The 13,572-nt window shown below is 37.8% G+C and overlaps 1 protein-coding gene across 5 annotated transcripts in view; it reads right to left on the reverse strand.

Annotated features, from left to right (window-relative positions):
* Nucleotides 1–13,572, reverse strand: part of PKIB (cAMP-dependent protein kinase inhibitor beta) — a 108,160-nt gene that overhangs the window by 7,203 nt on the left and 87,385 nt on the right. Inside the window, exon 1 of one of the 5 annotated variants that reach the window (XM_047759484.1) lies at nt 3,896–4,030. The exons of the other annotated variants lie outside the window; for them this stretch is intronic. The gene's annotated coding sequence lies outside the window, so the exon portion shown is untranslated. Of the gene's footprint in view, nt 1–3,895; nt 4,031–13,572 lie in introns of those variants that run through there. 5 annotated transcript variants of the gene reach the window in all.

The following is a 13,572-nucleotide window of genomic DNA, read 5'->3' on the forward strand; positions in this document are numbered from 1 at the left end:
CGCATCAGCCAAAAGAGGGCTTGGAAGGAAATGCAAACTGACTTGTTGGGCCACTCCCATGGAGAACGCTGCCTGCCAGTATTCGCTTGTGGTGCTTGTTCAAGCTGAAACAAAATCACTATAATTTGTAAAGACCAAATAAAACACACTCTGTTCCTACTCTTTAGAAATAAATTCAACTTTATCTCAAGGGCTTTTTTTTTTTCCCACAGTGGAAGCTGTGTATTTCCATCTGCTCTAGTTTCAGACCTCATTTTCAGTAGCCTCAGGTTCATGTTTAGGAGAGTAAGACCTGTGTTACCTTTTCTTACCTTCCGGTGGACACACGGTAATTACTAGCACTTTCCTAAGCATCCTTTATCTTCCTAGCAATTGTCTCGCTCTGCAAAAGAATTCTCAAGAGACCATTTGCTCTGCAGGAAGGGAGGCAGCAGATATTGCTTATTCTAAAACTAGCCCTTGCTTTCACACTCTGTTTTCTAATGAATCTTTCCTAAGAAGTCAACACTGAATAGTATCTTAAAAGCAGCAGCAGCAGCAAACATTTTTTTTTTTTTTTGACAACCTATTAAATGCTAAGCTCTCAGCTGGGTCTTTTGAGAGTACTGAAGAATGATTTACTTTCCATTTTTAGGGGACTTGCATTCTTGGATGGGAGAAAAATTATCCACACAAGGCTAGATAACATCATAACACAGAATGTGCTGGGTATCAACCAATGGATGGAGACACTCATCTGTGGGGTCTCCTGGCTGAAATATGTGAACCTCAGCCTACACAAAGCAACCCAAGCTTTTCACTCTAGTTGGAAGGGAGCCCTTACCCATCAATTAACTTCAATTCAGGAAATGCTAAAAATGAAATGAACTATTCACAAATACATGTGATGTTAGAAACACAGCTTCTTTGGTCCACAGCATGTTGGAAATGTCCAGGAAACTTTCTGTGGGCCTCTGGAGTCCAAGAGTAGCCTAGGCTACTTCCCCAGATGGTCTCATCTTTCCAGGAATCATGGAAAAGTTGAGAGTAATGCTAAGTTTTCAGACATAATTTTGGACCTCTAATTATTGAGTATTCACCAATTGTCGAATAGTCAATTGCCAAAAGTAAAGAGCACTGGACTATTAGTCAAAAAGAACTCACTATATGTGTAGGCTTGCAAGGTGATATGGGTTAAACCATTTAATTTCTAAGTCACAGTTTCCTCCCCATACCACATCCCGTGTCCTTTATCTCAATTGTTCTTCACGAGAATGCTGGATTCTCATGAAGAATAATTGAGTTAAAGGACACGTCTAGGCAGGGTGGTCAAGCAACAGGTTACTTTACTCAAAGCTTTACTTGGTCCTTTTCCAAACTCTCACTGGGCAATACCTTCCTTTCAGAGCCTGTCACTGATACTGAATGATCAGGATGTCAAGCTCCCCCATGAGATAGACTGTTTGCCCAGACCAGCCCCACAGGGAGGCAGTGTGGGGCACTTTCTACAGTGAAAAATCATCTGATCTTCCGGACAGAATGAGTCCAAGACTTAGCAATCACTGGAAATAAATGAACAGGGTGATTCTTCTTTTTTTTTTTTTTTGTCTTTTTGCTATTTCTTGGGCCGCTCCTGTGGCATATGGAGGTTCCCAGGCTAGGGGTCAAATCGGAGCTGTAGCCACCAGCCTACGCCAGAGCCACAGCAACGAGGGATCCAAGCTGCATCTGCAACCTACACCACAGCTCACGGCAATGCCGGATCGTTAACCCACCGAGCAAGGGCAGGGACCGAACCTGCAACCTCATGGTTCCTAGTCGGATTTGTTAACCACTGCGCCATGACGGGAACTCCGAACAGGGTGATTCTTAACAGAGCTCCTTTAATTCCCTTGTAAAGAAGTTTAACACAGCATTGGAAATAATCTGGAAGTCCATCAGGAAAAGAATGACTGAATAAACCATATAGATTATCTTACGGAATATTATATGGCTATTAAAAAGAATGTCTTAGATCCAGTAAGATCTACTTATGGAGATATGTTCTTTTTTTGCTTTTTTTTTTTTTTTGGCTTTTTAGGGCTGCACTCATGGCATATGGAAGTTCCCAGGCTAGTGGTCTAATAGGAGCTACAGCTGCCAGCCTACACCAGAGCCACAGCGATGCCAGATCCAAGCCGTGTCTGTGACCTATACCACAGCTCACAGCAAGGCCAGCTCCTTAACCCACTGAGCGAGGCCAGGGATTGAACCCTCAATCTCATGGTTCCTAGTCAGATTAATTTCTACTGCGCCATGACGGAAACTACTGGAGATATATTCTTGACAGACTGTGAAATAAGGCAAGTTTAAAAAGTAATATTTACAGCAAAGGGGGGAAAGGAAAAAAGTAATGAATATAACGTAAAATCAACTTTGTAAAAAGAATAAAAATTCTTGTTGGGAATTTAAGAGAGAACAAGGAGACTATTAACCACTTTTGGTATCTCTTTACATATTTTAACTTGTAATAATATGTTAAAAATAATGTCTTTAAAGGAACTGAGACACAGTCATCTAGCAAAATTATGAATACACAGGTTTTCTAACACAGAAAGTTTCTAAAAGTAACATTTTGACAATTTTATCCAAAATAAAACTGTGGATAGTAAACTGTGGCTGCTTACTATATTTATATATATATATATTTATGTATATATATATATATGTATGTATATGTATATGTGTATGTGTGTATATATACACACCATGCCCATGGCATGTGGAAGTTCCTGAACCAGGGATCAAACACATGCCATGAGCCACAGCAGTGACCCAGGCCACTGCAGTGACAACACTGGATCCTTAACCTGCTGCGCCAGAGCAAGAACTGACAAAATAGTATATCTTCAAGTGACAGTCCTTCCCTTTCCCAATTAGCCATCTTACTTGTCTGTTGCTATTGTCCTATATAACACTGATTGCATATGCATTGTATATGCACTCGTGTACACATACACACAATGTATATATATGTACACCAAGTATATATATGTATCTCTATATATTTCACATATATAGCATATATAGTATATGTATATATTTATATACATTTTTTATATATATATATAAAATAGAATTGCTCTCTTCACTGCTTTGTGATATTTAAAAAATATATAACCTGGAGTTCTCTGGTGGTTCAGCAGGTTAAGGACAGGCATTATTACTGCTGTTGCACAGGTTCAATGCCTGGACTGGGAACTCCAGCATGCCATGAGCATGGGGGGGAATAATATATAAATAAATAAATAAATATATATATATATATATATATAAAATACACACATACATATAAAACCAATAGAAAGATAAGGAAAAATGAAAGAGAGATTAACCTCCGGGTTCTTTTAATTTTCTGGGGCTTAAAAAGATAATTGTGTTTATGTTTGCTAAGGCAACTGACTCACTAGCAACTCTTCTTCTTCTATAGAATTAGCAGTGGAATCTGGATGAGTTCTGCTTTGTCAACTGTGGCTGCTTATAGGAGCCAAAACCATTTGGACATTGGGACACTTCTCAGAAGTCCTTGCATGGCCTATAGCATATAATGAGATTTGCATCGCCTGGGACACACTTTCTCCCCTACTGAAAAGACACAATTTTCAGGATACCTTAACAAAAGATCATTATGCAGTCATATACACATATGCCAGGATCTCTGCAGTCTCCAAAATAGTAAAAGCACAACACCAGTACAGCTGAAGAGCACAAAGACATTCAAGCTAAATGGAGCACTGGAGGAATATATACATATATATAAGGAAACCACTAGTCAGCTCCCAGTGGCTCAAAAATGGCCTGCTAAGAAAAATGTTATGTATGCATAATATGTTATAAGCATAATTACAAACAAATAAAAAGTTTTGCAATCTCTTACCCTTCCAAATAGACAGTCCATCTTCTTAGCTTGAACTCATCCTTTTCTCAAGCCCACAGGAGGTGGAACCCTTTTTTTTCTAACCTCTGGATCCAGAGCAGTCACTCCATCTCCCACAGTGAAATGACTACTCATTCTGCATGTAGGACTCTAAATAAACTTCTTACCCACGAAATCAGTTCTCTAGGGGTATGAGTCAGGCTATCTGGAAAAGCACTTAAAGTAAACAAACAAAGGAAGAACACATATTTTGGAAAGTCAGTGCTTTTCTGGCCAGAAGACATAAAAAGAGGGAGAGAGTCATGCACTGATCTCAGCTGAAAGCCAAATGCCTCATCTGTCTCTCCGCAGCTTTCAATATCTTAATTCCTTTTGCCGTGTTTCTTTGATTTGATTTTCCGTTTTTGAATATACAAACCTTTTCCCAACAAAGTAACAGAAATATAACAATTGCCTATTTTTTTTTTCTTTTTAGGGGCATATCTATGGCATATGGAAGTTCTCAGGCTAGGGGTCAAGTTGGAGCTGCAGCTGCTAACCACCAGCCTGCACCACACCCACAGCAACATGAGATCCGAGCCACATCTGTGACCTATGCCACAGCTCACAGCAACTCCAGATCCTTAATCCACTGAGCGAGGCCAGGGATTGAACCCGAATCCTCACAGAGACTACGTTGAGTTCTTAACCCACTGAACCACAATGAGTACTCTTAACAATGACCTTTTAATGTTACTCAACAAACACAGACAATTATTTATTCATCTAGTCAACATTTATCAAGCTCCTACTAATTTAAGTGCCTGGCCTTGTGTTAGGCTCACAAGCTACAAAGAGAAACCCATAGTATGATGAGATCAAACACACTATGATCTTTCCAGTTAACTTTCTTGACCTTAAATCCTATTCTTTGGAAATAAGGTAAGAGAATCCACCTATAAAATGTGAATCCTTTGACATATCTCCTATTCAGCTAAGTATCAAGATTATTTTAGGCTAAACAGAGATTACATGAAATGCATACATGTATAAAAATTATTTTATCTTAGAGATTTTCCTGTTTTTAAAAATCCCTCCACATATGGCATTTCTGTGCTTCAAATAAAAGCCAAAGGGAATTCTAACTTTTATATGCTGACAAACATATTTCTTTTTGTGCTTAGGTTCTTGCTTGATAATGATACAAACAGACCCTTCAACATATATTGGAAGCTAATTTTATCACAGAGAATTTTTGACATCTTAAATGTATAAAATTCAAAATGCAAAGTCAAACTCATTTTCCTATAATCTTCTGGATAAAATAGTAAATAAATCTGAGTACCTTTCTAGCACAATGATAATTGCCATATTAAGATAGGGCCACACAGAATTAGAATAATATGGACAGGTGTGGGTACAGATTTTAACTGCAGCAAACCATGTAAGACCCTTGTGTGCGAGGGGGTCATGGTTACTACGGGATTTTCCATGATAAGTAAGGACTTTCCTACCTCAACTGGGGACCTCAGAAGGTTGCATGGTAGGCAGTTCCTCAATGTGCACAGAGGAGAAGTGGTTAATTCCAAGCCGGAAAAGAGGGTTGAGCTTCACAGGGAAACTAGCATTTGAGTAGGGTCCCAGAGAATGAATAAGCAAGTTCCAGTGAGAGGCTGTTCTCAGACCATCTACTTCTCATCTGGGCCCTTTCCAACCACACTTGGACACAAAGTATTCCTAGATTTCAAAAGGGCCGCAAAGACATTGCAAGCTCAAAGAATCCCAACTTTTCCCCTAGTGGGAAAATGACACAATTTGAGATCCATATGATCTGCTTGCTCCCTTCCTGTTTCAGGGTGCTTAGAGTGAACACGGAGGTTTGAGAAGTCAGTTCCCCTTTTAATGGGACGGTGGTTTTAAATGTCAAGTGACTTTTGATGAGATCAGTAGGAAGTGTAGAAGAGGAAGTTAACTCTGACCAACGTGGTCACAGCAGAGATGACTTTGTATCCCTCTGCCTGGTTATGTGGACTGGAACATAGGTGCCTAATAAATTCGACAAATACATGTTGAATTAATACCTGATACCTATAAATTATGAGTAGGCAAACATAGCCAGTGAAGGTGCTTTTATTTATTAATATTCTTAATAAAAACAGAAAATTCAATTATTAAATATAAAAATGAAATTTGTTTCACTAACATTAAAATAGCATTGGAGGCTATGACAAATACAATGCCTTGCAGGTGTCAGTAACACTGCTTGTCATATGCAGGGAAGTAGTTAATGCAAAAACTCTTATAAAACCACCCTCATCCAAGGTATCTGGATAGTTGTACCTTTCAGGCGCCAGCCCTCTCTGGAAAGGAGCCATATATATTAAATTGTTAATATCCTTGCAGGACCACTTGATCCTGTCTGAAACATCCATAAGACATATGTTCCACACCAAAAGGTCCTTGATATTTGGTCATATTTGGTCCTTTCCAAAAGACCCATGGAACCATTTATTTGGTTCACACCAAAAGGGACTTGAAAACCATTTGAACCAAATATGCTCATGGATGTTGTGTACGGGACTAAATTTCCAGGATCTTTTTGGTGTGGACCACTTGTCTTAGGAGTTTTGGATAGGACTGCTAACTGAATAGACTTGCCCACCTGAAGTCAGTTACACACAATTCATTAGCTTTCCCTTGTACAAATATGCAATTCTCTAATAATTTAAACACACCAGATCCTATAGTTTTACCTTATTCAACTAATTCTCCTTTACCATTTTCACTCTTTAACAAGAGGAAAAACAAATTCCTTTATCCCCTGGGCTTATTTTCTTTGCCTATGATTGTTATCAAGAGAGATACATGGACGACAAAAATAGTCCCATAATGACTCTTCCAATGTGAAGGTAACTTAGAGTAATGACTTAACTTTCTCTTTTTAGGGCTGCACGTGAGGCATATGGAAGTTCCCAGGCTAGGGGTCAAATTGACTGGAGCTGCAGCTGCTGGCCGACACCACAGCCACAGCAACGTGGGATCCGAGCTGCATCTGCAACCCACACCACAGCTCATGGCAAGGCCAGATCCTTAACCCACTGAGCAAGACCAGGGATCAAACCTATGTCCTAATCGATAATAGTCTGGATCGTTACCACTGAGCCGTAATGGGAACTCCTTAAGTGTTTCTTTAATAGTTAATATGGAATTGAAATTCTCAATTTGTTTGTGATACTTGAAAAATAATTCTTCATCTGAGTAATAACATGGTGACATAATATGGTGAGGAAAGAAGGGTCACAAAAGATCACATGCAAGAGAGCTCAGCTTTCTCTGTGAGGCTCGTCCTGACCATACACACCATTAAAAATGGCATCTCCTCCCCATAGCTCCTGAGAACTTGCCTTGCTCTCCTTTCTCCCAGCTCTTAATAGCTTCCAAAACACATTATAATTACAACTTATAAGGATTGCACTTATTTACTGTCTGTCTTCCTCCACTGGAATATAAACTCTATATGGCAGAGGTTTTTGTAGATGTTTTCACTGATGTACACACTAAAACTATGCCTGGTGCTTAGTAGGTACTCTATACAATTTGTTCACTGAATGAAATAATTATCTTTCTATTTTTCTCTTTCTTTTTGTGGTCGTACCCATAGCATGTGGAAATTCCCAGGTCAGGGATCAAACCTGTGCCACAGCAGTGTCCCAAGCCATAGCAGTGACAACACTGGTTCCTTAACCCACTGCACCACAAGAGAATGCCAATCTTTCCATTTTTGTTTTTCAAAATGAATTCTTTTCTTTTTGCATATAAAAATAATATGTGCTCATTATTGGAAAAAATGACAATTCTGAAAAGCACAAAAGAGAAAAAACAAATTGCCTTATATCCCATGATCCCGTGACAGCACAGTTACATTATTCTGGTGTACAGCCCTCCAGAAGTTTTTCAGTGCACATATACATATGTGTATCATATACATATCTTACATGGATGCATTTTGAAGTTAGATTATATTTATTTTATATCATGCTGTTATTATATCTTAAAAATGCCATCTTTTATAGGCCAAGATAATTCTAAAATTTTAGTAAAAGTTTTGAAAAAAGAAAAGCTAAAATTTCAACTACATAAACTATGCATAGCCAAAAGCCAAATGCAATGACAAAAGTAAGGGACATGGCGAAGGACTGAAATCATTCACAAGCCTTTCCTTAAGTAAACCGAATAAACAAAGTTACTATAGAGGTAAGGTGCTTTTTAACGTGCACACAACTTTAAAAGTTCCAGGAATGTCTTTTTCTTCTACTTCATCAATTGAAAGAAAAATTCCTTGGGATGTCTCTTAGTGCCTTTTATAACGAATTTAATTTTTATCTTTTTTTTTTCTTCCAACTGAGAAAAGGGGGGAATGATTGAGCCTTTTCAAGCTCTGAGTTGTTTTCTAAGTTCTCTTCAGTATCTTATTTTTCTTTGCAAGAGAAGAAACCATTGTAATGTCTCATCAAGTCCGACATTCAATCAGAATCACAGTGCAAACATTTTTAAGTTGTTTCGAGAATTTTCTGGGTCATATACAGGCAAAAGAAATCCCCAATCAAATAGCAAATAACTTCAAAAATAAAAATCATACCCTTGAAATATTCTTGTTCATCAAATGATATATATTCATATTAACTTAAAATTAAGTTAAGTGAAATTATTTATGTGGGTTCATTTAATGTTTACAAAATATTTTTAAATAAAAAATAAAACTACATTTATTTTATGTAAGCTCAATTAAAAAGTCCTCATGACAAATTGTATCTGAAATATATTCAAATTACATAACAAATTAAAAATTTCAGAAACCTACAAAAAGTTATATATTATTAATTTTAAAAATGCATGCACAGAAAAACATGGCAAGAGAAATAAACCAAAATTTCAACAGTAGTTCTTTTTCAGTAGTATTATTTTAAATGATTTGTATCTCTTTCTTTGGACTTTATTGTGTTTTCCAAATTTTCTATAAGGAAGATTTTTATAATATGAAAAATGGCATAAATATATTGAGTACACATTGTTTTAAAGACTTTTAATGAGAATAAACTCATGTGACTCTGTATTGTAGGGCAGTCATTAACTCTCTTCATTTGAAAGGTGAGGAAACTGAGGATCACAGAAATAAAACGGTTTGGCTGCAAGCAACCAGTTAGCACTTGACAAGGGGCAAGACCAGAACCCATTTTATTACCTCATTCCTTTCTCACTCATTTACACTCCAACAATAATTTGTTGAATAAGACTTAGTATTCATTCAACCAAGCATCAACTATATCCCTCACTTCATACAGAATTCTGGGTAAATAGGGCCAAATAAGATGAAACACCATGATAGATACAATGTGTATACGCAAGAGAAGCATAACACAAGATCCTCACACTGAAAGAGCCTGTGACCTAATATACAAATGAAATAATGCATATTAAAGGAAATGTAAAACAGAAGTCAACATATGATATATTACATATGATATAGTGTAAATGAAAGATAATATAAAAATGTAGAAATGTTATTGAATTGGGGGGCAATCATGAGAGACTTCACAGAAGCTGTAGAACACATATTGGGCTTTAATATTTGGGATGGATTCATCCGGGTAGAAAGAAAATGAAAAGGTTTACTAAGCCAAAGAAATATCCTTAGCTACATCACGAAGATAGGAGTGTAAAGGCAAGTTACAAATAAAGGAAAATGAAACACCTGGCTCTAATAGAGTACCATGCCATATAGAGTTGGAAAAATAAGTTGGACCATGGTCATACCTAGAACTCAAGTTGCAACAAAAGTAAATGCCATTATAAAGGAAATTGTATTTCTTCCTGTAAGCCCTGGGGAGCCATGAACATTTCTAAGTCACATAATAAAGGTGTGTATATAAGATGTTTGAATATTGAGACTGATGTGAAGGAGAACTGTTATAAGGATATGAAACTCACCATAATAAGAGAGATAAGCTATTTATAAAAGTATCTATAAATGCAACAGAACAAGAATAGCTCCTTTTTTTAAAAAAGGAGTTCCCTTGTGGCACAGCAGGTTAAGGATGCCATTGTCACTGCAGTGGCTTGGGTCACCGCTGTGGTGTGGGCTTGATGCCTGGCCTAGGAACTTCCACATGCCATGGGTGCAGCCAAATATTTTAAAAAGAAGAAGAAAAAAGGTAGGACACCATCAGTTCTGAAGATTCATTACAATGTTTGAGAATTTAAGGAGTTCCTGTCATGACTAAGCAGTAATGAAGCTGACCAGTATCCATGAAGATGCAGATTCGATGCCTGGCCTCGCTCAGTGGGTTAAGGATCCGGCATTGCCATGAGCTGTGGTGTAGGTCGAAGACATGGCTTGGATCCCGAGTTGCTGTGGCTCTGGCATAGGCCAGCAGCTTAGCTCTGATTTGACCCCTAGCCTGAGAACTTCCATATGCCACAGGTGCAGCCCTAAAAAAAAAAAAAAGAAAAAAAAAGTTTGAGAATTTATGCTTTCAGATAGGAAAATTCATTACACTGTATTAGCAATTAAGATAATGTGGTACTCTTCAAGTATAGACAAATAGAAAAATAGAATAAAATAGAGACTCAGAAATAGACACACATATCTATGGTCCCTTGATTTGTCAAAAAGGGTCTAATTACTATATGGTCACTTGTACTTATTGTAAGGGTTTAACCGTTGCTGGTGATCTCAGAGGATTCACAAGAGAGGAAACACCAGAAAACAAGGTATTGACGGGAAGATTTTTACTTATGAAAAAAAAAATGGTTGTTATAATAAAAAGACTATATATGAATACAATCTTATTTAAATGTTATTTACACAGCTGAAAAAACAAGGCATAACCTCCACTTGATTTTAATAATTCTTAACAGTTTGCTATATTTAACCTCTCTCTCTAAACACACACACACAATTTTTGTTCAACAATTTGAAAAGCAAGCTGCTAACGTGACACTTTCACATCTAAATATTTTAGCACATATCTCTTAAGAATTACATTCTTCTCTAGATCCACAATATCACTATGTTATCACAATACTCTTTTTTTTTTGCATTGTAATTGTGAGATACTTCCCCCCTTTTCCAGGACATAATGCAGTCTTTACAATTTGTATGTGTGTGTGTGGCAGGTACTATTGGTTTTTGTATATCTGAAAAAACCTAGTTAGTCTTCATTCATGCAAGGTACACTGCTCTGGACTGACATTACTTCTACAAGTGCCTCACAATACTATCCTACTTCAGTCCATTTTTGCTGTTAAGAACTTTGCTGATTGTGATGGTTAATTTTATTTGCCAACTTGACTGGGCCACGGGTACCCAGATATTTGCTTAAACTTGATTCTGAGTGTATCTATGAGGGTGTTTCTGGATGAGATTAACATTTGAATCAACAGACTAAGTAAAGTAGATTGCCCTGCCCTAATGTAATCTAATCTATTGAAGGCCTGAAGAGAACAAAAGCCTAAAAGAGGCTACCTATGTAGCCTCTGTTTTCTACTAAGACATGAATCCCTCCTCCCGACCTTCAGACTCAAACTTGACTGCAATTTACTTACTCTATCAGCTCTCCTGCTTCTCAGGCCCTTCGGACTCCAGAACGAACTATACCATCAGCTCCTGGGTCTCCAGCTTGCTGACTACAGGTTTTGGGATTTCTCAGTCTCCATAATAGCATGAGCCAACTCCTTATAATAGATCAATATATATCTAGATCTAATATATACATATTTATTAGGTCTTCATCTGTGTCTAATCTGCTGTATAAGCTATACAACCAAGTTTTAATTTCTAATTATTATACTTTTAATTTTTAGACAACCTGTTCATTTCTTTTTCAAGTCTGCTTTATTGCATTAAAGTATCTTATTCCTTTGTCACACATAATTTAAATATCCTCATATAGTCTTTTCAAATATAATAAACCTATTTTTAAAAATGTTTGTTCAGGGAGTTCCCATTGTGGCTCAGTGGTTAACGAATCTGACTAGGAACCATGAGGTGCGGGTTTGATCCCTGGCCTTGCTCAGTGGGTTAAGGATCTGGCATTGCCATGAGCTGTTGTGTAGGTTGCAGACATGGCTCAGATCCCACGTTGCTGTGACTCTGGTGTAGGCTGGCGGCTACAGCTCCAATTAGACCCCTAGCCTGGGAACGGCCCTAGAAAAGGCAAAAAGACAAAAAAGCAAATAAATAAAATAAAATAAAAGTAAAAATGTTAAAAAAAAAATGCTTGTGTAAGTAATTCCAATATCTGAATTCTTTACAGTCTGACCCTGTGGTCTACTGTTTACATAGAATCTCTCTCATGATGGCTTATTTTCTTGCATGCTTTGTGATATTTTGGGTTGAGCTCATGTTTTTTTAAGCTTTTTCCTTGAAAATTACCTGAGACCTGAGTTAAGGTATTTTCCTCTACATAGGCTCTGAATGTGCCTCTACTGGATGTCTGGGGTCATTACCAAATTGGTTAGCTTTAAATTCTCAGCATTGGAGTTTGCAGCGGAAACGAATCCAACTAGGAACCATGAGTTTGAGGGTTCGATTCCTGGCCTCACTCTGGGCTAAGGATCCAGCTTTGCTGGGAGCTGTGGTGTAGGTTGCAGACTCAGCTCAGATCCCGCATTGCTGTGGCTGTGACTGCAGCCGGCAGCTGTAGCTCTGATTTGACTCCTGGCCTGGGAATCTCCTTATGCTGCAGGTGTGGCCCTAAAAAGGAGAAAAATAAATAAATTCTCAGCATGGAATTTTTCAGACTACACAGACACCAGAGCTGCAAACTTGTGTGAGGTTCCACTTTTGCTAATAAATGATCAGGAGAGCGCTTTTCCCCCCTCCACCCAAAGCAAGGCCAAGACAGGCAAGTATCCTTACTGTCCTCCTCTGAAGATCAGCGTTTTGCCACATTACCCTGTAACTAAGCTTGTCACTCTTCAGCGGACTAAACCTTGTGCTGGGCACCTAATCTGATTTCCCAACTTGTGTGGGTCCTAAGTTTCTTCCCTTCTCTCCAGAACCCAGCTCTTTAAAACAGAAGTCGTGAGTCACCAGGGAAGCCTCTGAGTACAGCACTCACCTGCCTCTAGATTTGTGGTTTCTCCTTGTTGAGGGTTAATGAAGCGTTCTCTTATTTGCCAACACAAACATTCATTTAAAAAGAATTTTGAAAATATCTTATCCTACATTTGAGGGTGTTGTGTACTAGTTTTTTGTTTGTTTGTTTGTTTGTTTTTTAAAGGACATTAAGTCTCCCTGAGTGTCAGAAAAAGGAACTTCTGGCAAAGTATCTATAATTTCTTATCCAATAATAACAAGATATCCATTTCACTCATTCATTAAAAAAAACAGATAGGCAATAACATAACTGCATTTTTCTTTAACAGAACGTATCTCCAAGACCCCCCATTTTTCCTTCATAGCAGAAAATAGCTCTGTGATTCAAAGTAAAATCATTCACTTCCACATTAAAATTTATTCCCTCTGGGGTAAGTTGCTGACCAATTCATAATCATTCACAGGATTCATTTCTCCATGAGATGTAAGGCCTAAAATTGAGGCTCAGGAGACATCTTGAATAAGGAGGGATTAAGATGGTGGAATAGAAGGACTGGAGCTCAACTTCTCTCCTAAAAGCAACAAAATTCACAACTAA

The sequence above is a fragment of the Phacochoerus africanus genome, chromosome 2 (genome assembly GCF_016906955.1).
Source record: "Phacochoerus africanus isolate WHEZ1 chromosome 2, ROS_Pafr_v1, whole genome shotgun sequence".
Classification (NCBI taxonomy): domain Eukaryota; kingdom Metazoa; phylum Chordata; class Mammalia; order Artiodactyla; family Suidae; genus Phacochoerus; species Phacochoerus africanus.